Source organism: Thalassophryne amazonica, chromosome 15 (assembly GCF_902500255.1).
Source record: "Thalassophryne amazonica chromosome 15, fThaAma1.1, whole genome shotgun sequence".
In the NCBI taxonomy this organism is placed as follows: Eukaryota; Metazoa; Chordata; class Actinopteri; order Batrachoidiformes; family Batrachoididae; genus Thalassophryne; species Thalassophryne amazonica.
Window position 1 is genome coordinate 14,281,283 of NC_047117.1, and position 12,148 is coordinate 14,293,430.

General features: G+C 36.7%; 1 protein-coding gene and 1 long non-coding RNA gene across 3 annotated transcripts in view; both read left to right on the forward strand.

Moving 5' to 3' along the window:
• The first annotated feature begins 78 nt into the window (after positions 1-78).
• Positions 79-622, forward strand: LOC117525783. Its single transcript, XR_004565140.1, has 2 exons — positions 79-116; positions 147-622. It is a non-coding gene; the product is annotated as an uncharacterized LOC117525783 (long non-coding RNA).
• Positions 623-8,595: 7,973 nt separating this feature from the next.
• The window catches only part of radil (Ras association and DIL domains), an 83,250-nt gene continuing 79,697 nt past the window's right edge, over positions 8,596-12,148 (forward strand). For both annotated transcript variants that reach the window (XM_034187719.1, XM_034187720.1), the window contains exon 1: positions 8,596-8,707. The gene's annotated coding sequence lies outside the window, so the exon portion shown is untranslated. The remainder of the gene's footprint in view (positions 8,708-12,148) is intronic.

Consider the following 12,148-nt stretch of genomic DNA (forward strand, 5'->3'; position numbering starts at 1 on the left):
ATCTTCAGAGGAGCTGTGGAAGCCCATGATGTTCTGATGGCTAATAAGACTTTTGTGAATGGTGAACTCTGACATCACGTTTTTACAGTAATTGTATGATTGAGTGGCAGTTGTCTGTTGTTGTGTACACCTACAAATAAATCAAGTTTATTGTATTTGAAAATTAGGTTTCTAACACTTTTTTTAGTGAACTAGAGACAGTGGTACATTGAAGATGGAACCCATCAAACAATACTTTGTACTGAAACTTTTCCATATTAGTTTTTCTTCAATAACTCATGTTTAACAAGACACCCAGACTTTTATTGTAGACTTCCATCAGTTTCATCAACTATTTATTTTATGAATCTGTTTGCTGTAATGAGTGAGGCAGCCCCTGAAATGAGACATGGATTGTTTCATCAGTTCACCTAAATTTTAACATTTTGGTGTGTGTGTGTTGTTGTTGTTGTTTACTGGAGCTTTTTTAATGATCAGGGTTTAAGTCGAAGAGTTCTCCATCTGTGGTGAACCTCATGAATGCAGAATCTGAATTTAAGACATTTTTTATTGTCACGGAGGAGAGTGTTTACATTCGGCTCATCTGAATATCATAATGGAGTTTATAATTTTTAAAGTGTTTTTAAAACTTTTTATTATTATTATTCATATGTTGAAATATTGTAATTTACTCTTGTAATTCCCACATTGTTTTTGACTGTGCTGTCTGTAGAACACAATATGGTTTAACAGTGTTTACATCAGTCAGTCAGTTACTGTTGTTTGCAAATCAACCTTGACTTTTTTATTTCTTTCTTCCACCAACCATACAGACATTCATGGTTTTATTCTTGCAGACGTTTTGTGCTTCCGCTTTCTCCACACATTAGATAATCAAGCATTAATTAGTTATTCTAATAGTGCACTGTCGTTGATTAGGATTAATAGTCAAATATGTTACCAGTGCAATTTACACAATATATATATATATTATTTATATATATCTCAGTGTGTTGGCGTTATCTATATTTTGTCCTAATGTAATTATAGTGTTATCTAAATCCCCTCCATAATGAAGCATTTGAGATTGTCACTGTTGGACCTCAGAGGGGAACATTACTGTAATTCAGCACTGCCAGAAGAAACTGTAACTGCCGCGACTGATAGCACACCACTACCAACATGTTACACTTGAAAGGAAACTAAAGCTATAGTGTCATTGAACAATCTGACCCGGTATTAAGGTTTCTCAGGTGTATGTATGTATGTATGTATGTATGCATATTTTACCAACACCCGCTCTAAAGCCTTTAATCGGCTGAGTCCATGTTTACATATGAATGCATGAAAAAAATTTGAAATGTGTACTCTAAGTGTTAAATTATGTGACTATGTTGGCTTGTGTTGTATGACAAGTGTGGCTAGATGACCAAAAGGTCAAACTGGCTTGTGTTTATAGCTGTGAAAAAAAAACCCTCTTGTTTTATTCATCTTTTCATTCCTGTTTGTCTCAGGATTTGGATCATTTTGACTTAAAAGCCTGTGACGCTACATTCAGGGGCCATAAAAGGTGCTCCAGTTCTTCATGCACCGTTTGTAGCAAGAATAATGATAAAATAACAATAAAGCGGTATTTATTGGTGGCACTTCACTGTAGAGTTGGTAGAGGTTGGAAAACGTTTCAACAACTTGACATAATATTTGCAGTAATTACAGGCCAAAGCCAGAAAAAGCTTTTCAGTAATTAAAATAAGCAACAATATATAGATACTGTATAATGAACTCGGAATCACTCATGAAATACCTTCCCAAAGTGTACTCAATTGTCAGAATTGGCTGCAATTTCTTCTAAAAATGCAAACTTTAAGAACACTTTTAAAATCTGTATTGAAATGTACAATTATATATTATATACAATTATGTTGCACAAAAGGTGTATTCCTTTTGGATTTTTCATTGTACAGTTTGTCACACCATGAAATCCTGCAGACGGTATGTTGGAGAAAACACAATGTTTCAACTTTATTCTGCATTTGATTTCCAACTTACAACTAGAAAAACACATCTGATAAAACTGTTGTAAAACATTAGTATCTCAACTGACTAATTTTAGTAAACCAAGTAAAAACACTGTAGTCTTAGTACTGACATGGGACACAGTAGACCTGTGTGATTATTCCCCATCCAGCAGATTTCCAGTATAACTTTAAGTGAAATTTGTCCAGATATTATCGTGAGTTTTTCCCAAGAGGATCTTTGGTGTCTTATGTTCATGAGTTGTTTGCTGCTGTCTTTACGTCTACATTTTATTGTGTTTTTTGACGCTTTCAGTCACAGTTAAAGGTGTCTGACCCTGGAATGGCATGCTGGGAAGCTGAGTTTCCCAATGTATCTTGGAATTTTATCATTTGTCTTACATACTATTTGCAGTAATTACAGGCCAAAGCCAGAAAAAGCTTTACAGTAATTAAAATAAGCAACAATATATAGATATTGTATAATGAACTCGGAATCACTCATGAAATACCTTCCCAAAGTGTATTCAATTGTCAGAATCGGCTGCAAATTCTTCTAAAAATGCAAACTTTAAGAACACTTTTAAAATCTGTATTGAAATGTACAATTATATATTATATACAATTATGTTATGTTGCACAAAAGGTGTATTCCCTTTGGATTTTTCATTGTACAGTTTGTCACACCATGAAATCCTGCAGACGGTATGTTGGAGAAAACACAATGTTTCAACTTTATTCTGCATTTGATTTCCAACTTACAACTAGAAAAACACATCTGATAAAACTGGTAAAACATTAGTATCTCAACTGACTAATTTTAGTAAACCAAGTAAAAACACTGTAGTCTTAGTACTGACATGGGACACAGTAGACCTGTGTGATTATTCCCCATCCAGCAGATTTCCAGTATAACTTTAAGTGAAATTTGTCCAGATATTATCGTGAGTTTTTCCCAAGAGGATCTTTGGTGTCTTATGTTCATGAGTTGTTTGCTGCTGTCTTTACGTCTACATTTTATTGTGTTTTTTGACGCTTTCAGTCACAGTTAAAGGTGTCTGACCCTGGAATGGCATGCTGGGAAGCTGAGTTTCCCAATGTATCTTGGAATTTTATCATTTGTCTTACATACTATTTGCAGTAATTACAGGCCAAAGCCAGAAAAAGCTTTACAGTAATTAAAATAAGCAACAATATATAGATATTGTATAATGAACTCGGAATCACTCATGAAATACCTTCCCAAAGTGTATTCAATTGTCAGAATCGGCTGCAAATTCTTCTAAAAATGCAAACTTTAAGAACACTTTTAAAATCTGTATTGAAATGTACAATTATATATTATATACAATTATGTTATGTTGCACAAAAGGTGTATTCCCTTTGGATTTTTCATTGTACAGTTTGTCACACCATGAAATCCTGCAGACGGTATGTTGGAGAAAACACAATGTTTCAACTTTATTCTGCATTTGATTTCCAACTTACAACTAGAAAAACACATCTGATAAAACTGTTGTAAAACATTAGTATCTCAACTGACTAATTTTAGTAAACCAAGTAAAAACACTGTAGTCTTAGTACTGACATCTGACACAGTAGACCTGTGTGATTATCTTCCCCATCCAGCAGATTTCCAGTATAACTTTAAGTGAAATTTGTCCAGATATTATCGTGAGTTTTTCCCAAGAGGATCTTTGGTGTCTTATGTTCATGAGTTGTTTGCTGCTGTCTTTACGTCTACATTTTATTGTGTTTTTTGACGCTTTCAGTCACAGTTAAAGGTGTCTGACCCTGGAATGGCATGCTGGGAAGCTGAGTTTCCCAATGTATCTTGGAATTTTATCATTTGTCTTACATACTATTTGCAGTAATTACAGGCCAAAGCCAGAAAAAGCTTTACAGTAATTAAAATAAGCAACAATATATAGATATTGTATAATGAACTCGGAATCACTCATGAAATACCTTCCCAAAGTGTATTCAATTGTCAGAATCGGCTGCAAATTCTTCTAAAAATGCAAACTTTAAGAACACTTTTAAATCTGTATTGAAATGTACAATTATATATTATATACAATTATGTTATGTTGCACAAAAGGTGTATTCCCTTTGGATTTTTCATTGTACAGTTTGTCACACCATGAAATCCTGCAGACGGTATGTTGGAGAAAACACAATGTTTCAACTTTATTCTGCATTTGATTTCCAACTTACAACTAGAAAAACACATCTGATAAAACTGGTAAAACATTAGTATCTCAACTGACTAATTTTAGTAAACCAAGTAAAAACACTGTAGTCTTAGTACTGACATGGGACACAGTAGACCTGTGTGATTATTCCCCATCCAGCAGATTTCCAGTATAACTTTAAGTGAAATTTGTCCAGATATTATCGTGAGTTTTTCCCAAGAGGATCTTTGGTGTCTTATGTTCATGAGTTGTTTGCTGCTGTCTTTACGTCTACATTTTATTGTGTTTTTTGACGCTTTCAGTCACAGTTAAAGGTGTCTGACCCTGGAATGGCATGCTGGGAAGCTGAGTTTCCCAATGTATCTTGGAATTTTATCATTTGTCTTACATACTATTTGCAGTAATTACAGGCCAAAGCCAGAAAAAGCTTTACAGTAATTAAAATAAGCAACAATATATAGATATTGTATAATGAACTCGGAATCACTCATGAAATACCTTCCCAAAGTGTATTCAATTGTCAGAATCGGCTGCAAATTCTTCTAAAAATGCAAACTTTAAGAACACTTTTAAAATCTGTATTGAAATGTACAATTATATATTATATACAATTATGTTATGTTGCACAAAAGGTGTATTCCCTTTGGATTTTTCATTGTACAGTTTGTCACACCATGAAATCCTGCAGACGGTATGTTGGAGAAAACACAATGTTTCAACTTTATTCTGCATTTGATTTCCAACTTACAACTAGAAAAACACATCTGATAAAACTGTTGTAAAACATTAGTATCTCAACTGACTAATTTTAGTAAACCAAGTAAAAACACTGTAGTCTTAGTACTGACATCTGACACAGTAGACCTGTGTGATTATCTTCCCCATCCAGCAGATTTCCAGTATAACTTTAAGTGAAATTTGTCCAGATATTATCGTGAGTTTTTCCCAAGAGGATTTTTGGTGTCTTATGTTCATGAGTTGTTTGCTGCTGTCTTTATGTCTACATTTTATTGTGTTTTTTGACGCTTTCAGTCACAGTTAAAGGTGTCTGACCCTGGAATGGCATGCTGGGAAGCTGAGTTTCCCAATGTATCTTGGAATTTTGTCTTTGTATTTTAATCTATGTGGGACAAAATGCAAAACAGTTTCCAGAAATGTTGAAATTTAATTATATAGGAGATATTTGAATACTCAGAAACAAATAATAGTGGTGCCTAAGAAGATTATTTAATTACTTAAATAGTTATATAAAAAATCTAAATGGAACACACCTTTAAATGTTGGGATTTCATGTTTCCATGTACACATGTTCATACGGAATTGTATAAAATGAGTTACGTCACAACTGTGATAGCTACCGCTGTGCATTAGCATGGACATAGCTAGTGTAGTTCTTAGCCAGTAAAAAAGCTGATGTTTGATGGTATCTGGTAACTCAGATTTTTGGAACTCCAATGAGGAAAAAGCAAAGAAAATGTTGCCAGAGGTTAGATTTTCTATTTGGCAACTTAGAAGTGGGTTCTCAAAATCAACTTAAAATAGAAAAGGAATGTAATAGCAAAGAATGTATTTCCCAAAGAGAGACAAAACCAACTGCAGGCAATTTAATGCTGATGTAAGAAATGAAGGCAGACACAGATGCCGAGACCTACGTTACCACATTGGTCGTACAAGGAGGTGTGGATAAATCAACACCTGCACCATGCAGCATTGTACAGTATTACTCTGCATCCAGAAAGTATTCACAGCACTTCACTTTTTCCATATTTTGTTATGTGATCCAAAATGATCTCACCTGATCTCTCAGACGGGCGGCCAGCTCTAGGAAGAACTTCTTCCATTTATGGATGACGGAGGCCACTGTGCTCATTGGGACCTTCAAAGCAGCAGAAATGTTTCTGTACCCTTCCCCTTTGTGCCTCGAGACAATCCTGTCTTGGAGGCCTACAGACAATTCCTTTGACTTCATGCTTAATTTGTGCTCTGACATGCACTGTCAACTGTGGGACCTTATATATAGATAGGTGTGTGTCTTTCCAATTCATGTATAACGAAGTGAATTTTCCCCAGGTGGACTCAAATTAAGCTGTAGAAATGTCTCAAGGATGATGGCAAAGGCTGTGAATACTTATGTACGTGTGATTTCCAAATTGTGTTATTTTTAATGAATTTGCAAAAATCTAAAAAAACTAAACTTTTTTATGTTGTCATTATGGGGTGTAGAATTTTGAGGAAAAAATGAATTTCATCCATTTTGGAATAATGCTGTAACATAACAAAATATGGAAAAAGTGAAGTGCTGTGAATACTTTACAGACGCACTGTACATCATGTATGTGGTCCAAAAATAAAAATCGCTGAATGACAGCAGGTCCAGATTGTGATTGAAATTGATTTTCCAATCTGTAGGCATCAAAAACGATCTCACAGAGGTGCAGACAAAACCTGTTTACAGCCTGATCAGTGGGACTAAACCTTTGTAACTGTCACTGTTTGCAAGACTTTTATAGCGTAGCTTTAAAGTCAGAACAAAATCACGTCACAGCTGGATAAAAATTGTATTTTTCACACAATGTCAGTTTGCTAAGAAAATTCTAATGTGCTAAAATTCAAGTTTTGTTTTTTTTAATTTTATTTCAGTGTTCACTTCACCCTCTGAGATCAACCAAATAATTAAAAGCTTTCTGGTAATATTTCACATTTATCAGTTGTTCAGGCTGACTTTGTGTTGATCATTATGGTTTTATAATCTGTCCTGTGTACACTGTATATAGATCTGTGATTGTGGAGCTGCTGACTCTGTTCTCGGTGCTGCTGGTGTTCTTTTGTTTTTGCCCTTAGTTACTCTTCAGTCCTTCCAATCATATTACACAATCCATGATTCCTTTACTCTGGTTTTTATATTATTGTGTTTGTGGTGCTTTTGTGCTGTGAAAACCTATATGATGTAACAACGCTTTTATCTTTTGTATTTCTCTTGTAATAAACACTTTTCCAGCACTAATTCCCTGCACTTTTTTATATTGTTGTACGCTGAATGAATAAATAGCAAATCTTTTGTGGATCTGGCATATTTTTAAATGCTCCCTTTTACGTGGTTTCTGATGCTATTATAAATGTTCATGTAGATTTCTTCTCTTCAACAAAATTCTTGCTATGTCATTTAAAAAACTAACATGTTTATTTGAATGCTGCAAAAACAGAAAGTTGATAGGGCAAATATTTTTGGAGAAATTAGCAATTTTAGCTAACCAATAAACAATGGACATTGTGCTGCACCATGGGAGTTTTGGGTTTTGAGGCTTTAAATGTTATAATGGTTTATGTTAGTTTAACAGTGTTGTTGGTGTTATTGATTTATTGTGTGTTTGTAGTTCAATTGGTTTAGTCACTTTAGATAACTCTTATGTTGCTTTTACCATGGGTGTAATGTTGGCACCATAAGTGAAATGTGTTGCACTTTTAATGTCTTCTACCACATTCTCTGTCAAAGTAAAAGTACCTGCTTGCAGCAGATTACAGAAAAACAAAAAGCAGTGTGTGCGTGCGTGTATGTGCACATGCATGCGTGCAATTTTGATCACACACAAACTGTGGGGAGCTGACATTTTCCATTTGGTATGTTTATGTATTTTGGGTCAAGGATGAACAGCACCAAAACTGAGCGTTGATATGATTAATATTTTTAGAGAAGCTACATATATTAGCTAACAACACTGAACAATGGACTTTAATATTTACATTCTGGACTCGCGCGCCATTCCAGAGGGAGACAGTAAATCATCTATACATTAAAAGTGTATAGATGATTATGATTATGCACAATTTATTTAAAAAATAAAATAATAATAATAAAAGAAATAAATCCCAGAGCCCTTATCTTGATCATTATCAAACAGAATTCTTCCAGTGTAATTTATGAAGAATAAATAAATAAATATAAATAAATAATATTGTTTCTCAGCGACAAACTCAGAAACGTTTCAACTGTATGCATGTTTACACTTCAAACAGGTGGTTTCACTGATTTCACAGATTTTAAGTTTATGATTTGGATTGAAAATCTGCAGATTGGAAGCTCAGCCATGAGTGCCCACGGACGGTTCTTGATATGCTTCATCAGGAGACCTGATAAGTTTTGTCCTCTCTGGATCCGGGATCCTGCCACCAGATGTCCACCAGACGGCGCCAAACTCGGCACACTGGCCCGAGAGCAGGTGCGTGCCGAGTTGAAGTCGTGCGTTTCCGTCGGCACTCGGCGAGGAGCTGCTGTCTGTGGATGTCGGAATGCGGTTGGTCAGCGGCGGAGATGCGCGTGTGGAAGCGGCGCGTGTCAGCGGCTGGCTGTTGACTGACTTAACGGGCTGTTTGGAGGATGCGATGGTTCGGTGCCGCATGGTTCGGAGCAGCTGCGTGTTTTTACCGATGTGCCGGGTATTTTCTACACCATAGGGGGCGACGGAATGAGGGAAACGCCGAGGATTCCCCAGAACCATGGAGCCACGCATTGCAGGCAACGTGAGTATCCCGACACGAAAAAATAAAAAATAAAGAAACGCCACAGCGGAGAACCCTCAGGGGACTGGGCTCGTCACTGCTGGAAACCAACTTTACAGGATCTATTTTTCCTCCGTGTCCACGCACGTCACATTTTATTACGCTAATACTTTTAACACCTCTATATTTCAACATGTTCGTGCGATGAAACGCTGTTTGCTGGCTTGCGTGAGACGGGTAGGTGCGTGATGAGAAACACCTGCTGTCGGCTGAAGGCCGGCTGCTGCTTTTTTTAGCGCCGCCGCGGCTGACGACTCGTCGGCGGATTAATTTCGGAGGATTTTCTCCTGCCCGTCTTTTGTTGCTACGGCGGTTGCTATGGACGACCAAAGCGGCAAACAGACGGTGAAATTAACGCCGCAACTTTGGTACAATTAAAGCCCGTTGTAGTGGTGTACTTTTTAACGCAGTGTATAGTTTTTTGACCTCCAGTCGAGACAAGGACAAATGTAGTCAAACTGCGCGGAATGAAGTTGTGGTTCGTGTGATAATGGTTACTGAATGCAGACAAGGCGCACGAGCTCCTATCGACAAAGATGCGTATCTCGATGCATATGTTTTATCCTTTAGAAAAAAAAAACCGGAAAACTTATTTTACTCAGTAGTATTTAAATCCTATATTTATTTGTTTTGTACTGCTTATCCTCTAAACTGCAATGCGCAGCACATTTCCGAAAGGTTGCTGTGTTTGCGCTAAACATGATGTCTGAGCTGCCTAGCAACCTTGTAAATTTTATCTGAAATTGTGTAGAAGAGTTAGTTGTTTTTTGTTTTGTTATTTTTTTTAACGAAATGCATTAAAAAAGTTTAATTTGAACAACACTTTTGCTTGTTAATCAGTGCTTTGAACACTTTCGGTCTTGCGCAGTAGCAGAACTGCAGTATGGTCCAGTTCCAGTTCTGGAATATTTCAGACGTACATGTTGCCTATATATATATATATATATATATATATATATATATATATAAAGATAAAGATAATACTTTATTATCAGATCAGAGATCCGAAATTTATGTTACATATTCAATAGTTCCGTTACAATACAAATAAGACACAGATATTTCACAAACAATCCATAGAGTAAAAATTTGCTCGCATTGCGGCCTTCATAATGTTGTTATGGATTAAGCTCCTTATTTAGTTTAATTATCGACTGATGCACTAAAGAATGTTCCAGTCTGACCTTATTAAACTGTGGAACACTGTATTGTGTGTGTGTGTGTGTGTGTGTGTGTGTGTATATATATATATATATATATAATATATATATATATATATATATATAATATATATATATATATCAGATATAAAGAAAGTTATGATCATTTGAAGTTTGGAAGATTTTGGTAATTTACGTCAACAGAAAGCCGTGACCAGTTTCTCATAATTTACATTTCAAAATGATGGTACTCTGTCAGACCTAATTATTATCACATTTATATTTGATATTTGCAAAGATTCACGATTTAAGGCTTCGATCACCACCAAACTTCGCAGAAAGGTGGATAATTACATTAATTAAATGTTCTGTATGATTTGAAAACAGATCCCACTCACCTTCAAGGTGAATTTCTTCGACTTTTTCAATGCAAAATTTCAATCATGGAATTTTTTAACTTCTACTCATCACAGGAATGCATTTTAAACATGAGGTTGCGGGGGGTGGGCGTGGGGATTTCAACTACGCTGTCAAATAGGGGGATTCCTGATTGCCAAAAAAAATAAATGCATTCCACAAAGCACAAACTCAGCCCTACTGCCTGGAATGTCTCTCAGGCCATGTACAGCTGATACATCCACAGCAGCGGACACCATATTTAGGTCATATGCATGTTCCTAATATAATGAGGATAGCCTGTGCTGCTGAACATTGATGCTCATCAGCCCAGAAAGTCAGATTTGTAATGTCTCATGTCACCTGCTGGATGACTAATGGATGCTGGCGTAATGATGGATTAGGAGCAGGTGTGGTTGTCAGTGAGATATGGACCATTTTAACGCAGCATTATCAAGTTATGTTAGTTACTTTATAATTGTTTCACAGCACTTGTGTTCTAAAAGCACAGTCAAAAGTCCAGAAAGGACATGTTAGTTTAGACATGAAAGTAATAGTTTGCAATGAGAGGGATGGGCTGTTTTCAGACTAAAGCCCTTTTCACACCGGTGTCGCAGACCGAACGGTCTGCCCCTAAAAATCGGTCCACCTTTTGCATCTGCGCATGTGTCATTTCGGACCACAACAGCACATCTGAGACTGAGTCTCTTCACCTAAAGCAATCAAATGGATTAATGGGATTATTAACCATCAGATGATAAAGGTAAAACCTCTTAAATCATTTTAAAGTCAGTTTTAAGCAGAAACTAGGCCGTTTTAAGCAGAAACTGCGAAATTCCGTGATGCTTTGAAATGACCCATGTGCAGTGAACGCATCAGCTAGCAGCTCGTTTAGCCGCAGCACTCTGATTGCTTCCGCCGCCTTTTATGATGAAATAATGCTGAATTTATGTGGAAATGATTGTTGTACAAAAGCTTCAGATATCTGTTGCTGAGATAGTTGATGACTGGAGTCCACGGGACCAGCATAGAGTTGCATTATGCTGCGTATCTAATACGCAGGAATGTCTGCACCAGTTGTGCACAGCAGGGCAGAAAAGCTTGGCTCCAAACTGCCTGGACATGCAGATGGAGTTGATACATTGGAAAAATACAGAATACATAATTTCCAGGAGTTAATGGACTTAATTACTGATTTCTCTTATCTGACTTCTCTTCTGGTTTATCATATTTCCTGTGCCGTGCTGCAGGTGTGCGCTTTGATTTCTCTTCTAGTTTATCATTCTTCCTTTGACCGTGGAGCTGCAGCCAGCGATCACGCGCAATCCGTCTGAGAGTGGACATGGAGATGCCCTCCGTGAGGAGATGTGGAGATGTCCTCCATGAGGAGTTATACTGGATGTGGACATGTCCTCTCACTGATGATCGGTCTGTGAGCAGGAGTTAAGCAGCAGGACTTTATTTAACACAATCGTGAGAGAACTTGAGGAGGTGAGAGCGCTGAGGAGCTGCAGCCAGGCCGTAATGAGCATTTTTTTCTTTTAATTGTTCACATGCGCTCTTTGAGCTGTATAGTTTTACTGCATTGTGTTACGGTATAAAAAGTTCGACAACAATCCTGCATGATTTATAGCTCGGCAACAATGGACGTTGGGTAGCGTGGTATTGTCTGGGTGTGGTAAGTACTGTAACATTGCCTCAACTTGTGTGAAAACTACAGTAGGGAAAATAAGTATTTGACCCCCTAGAAAAACAGAGCTTTAACAGTTGGTACAGAAACATTTGTCTGCCATTACAGAGGTCAGACGTTTCCTGTAATTCTTGACCAGGTTTTCACACACTGCAA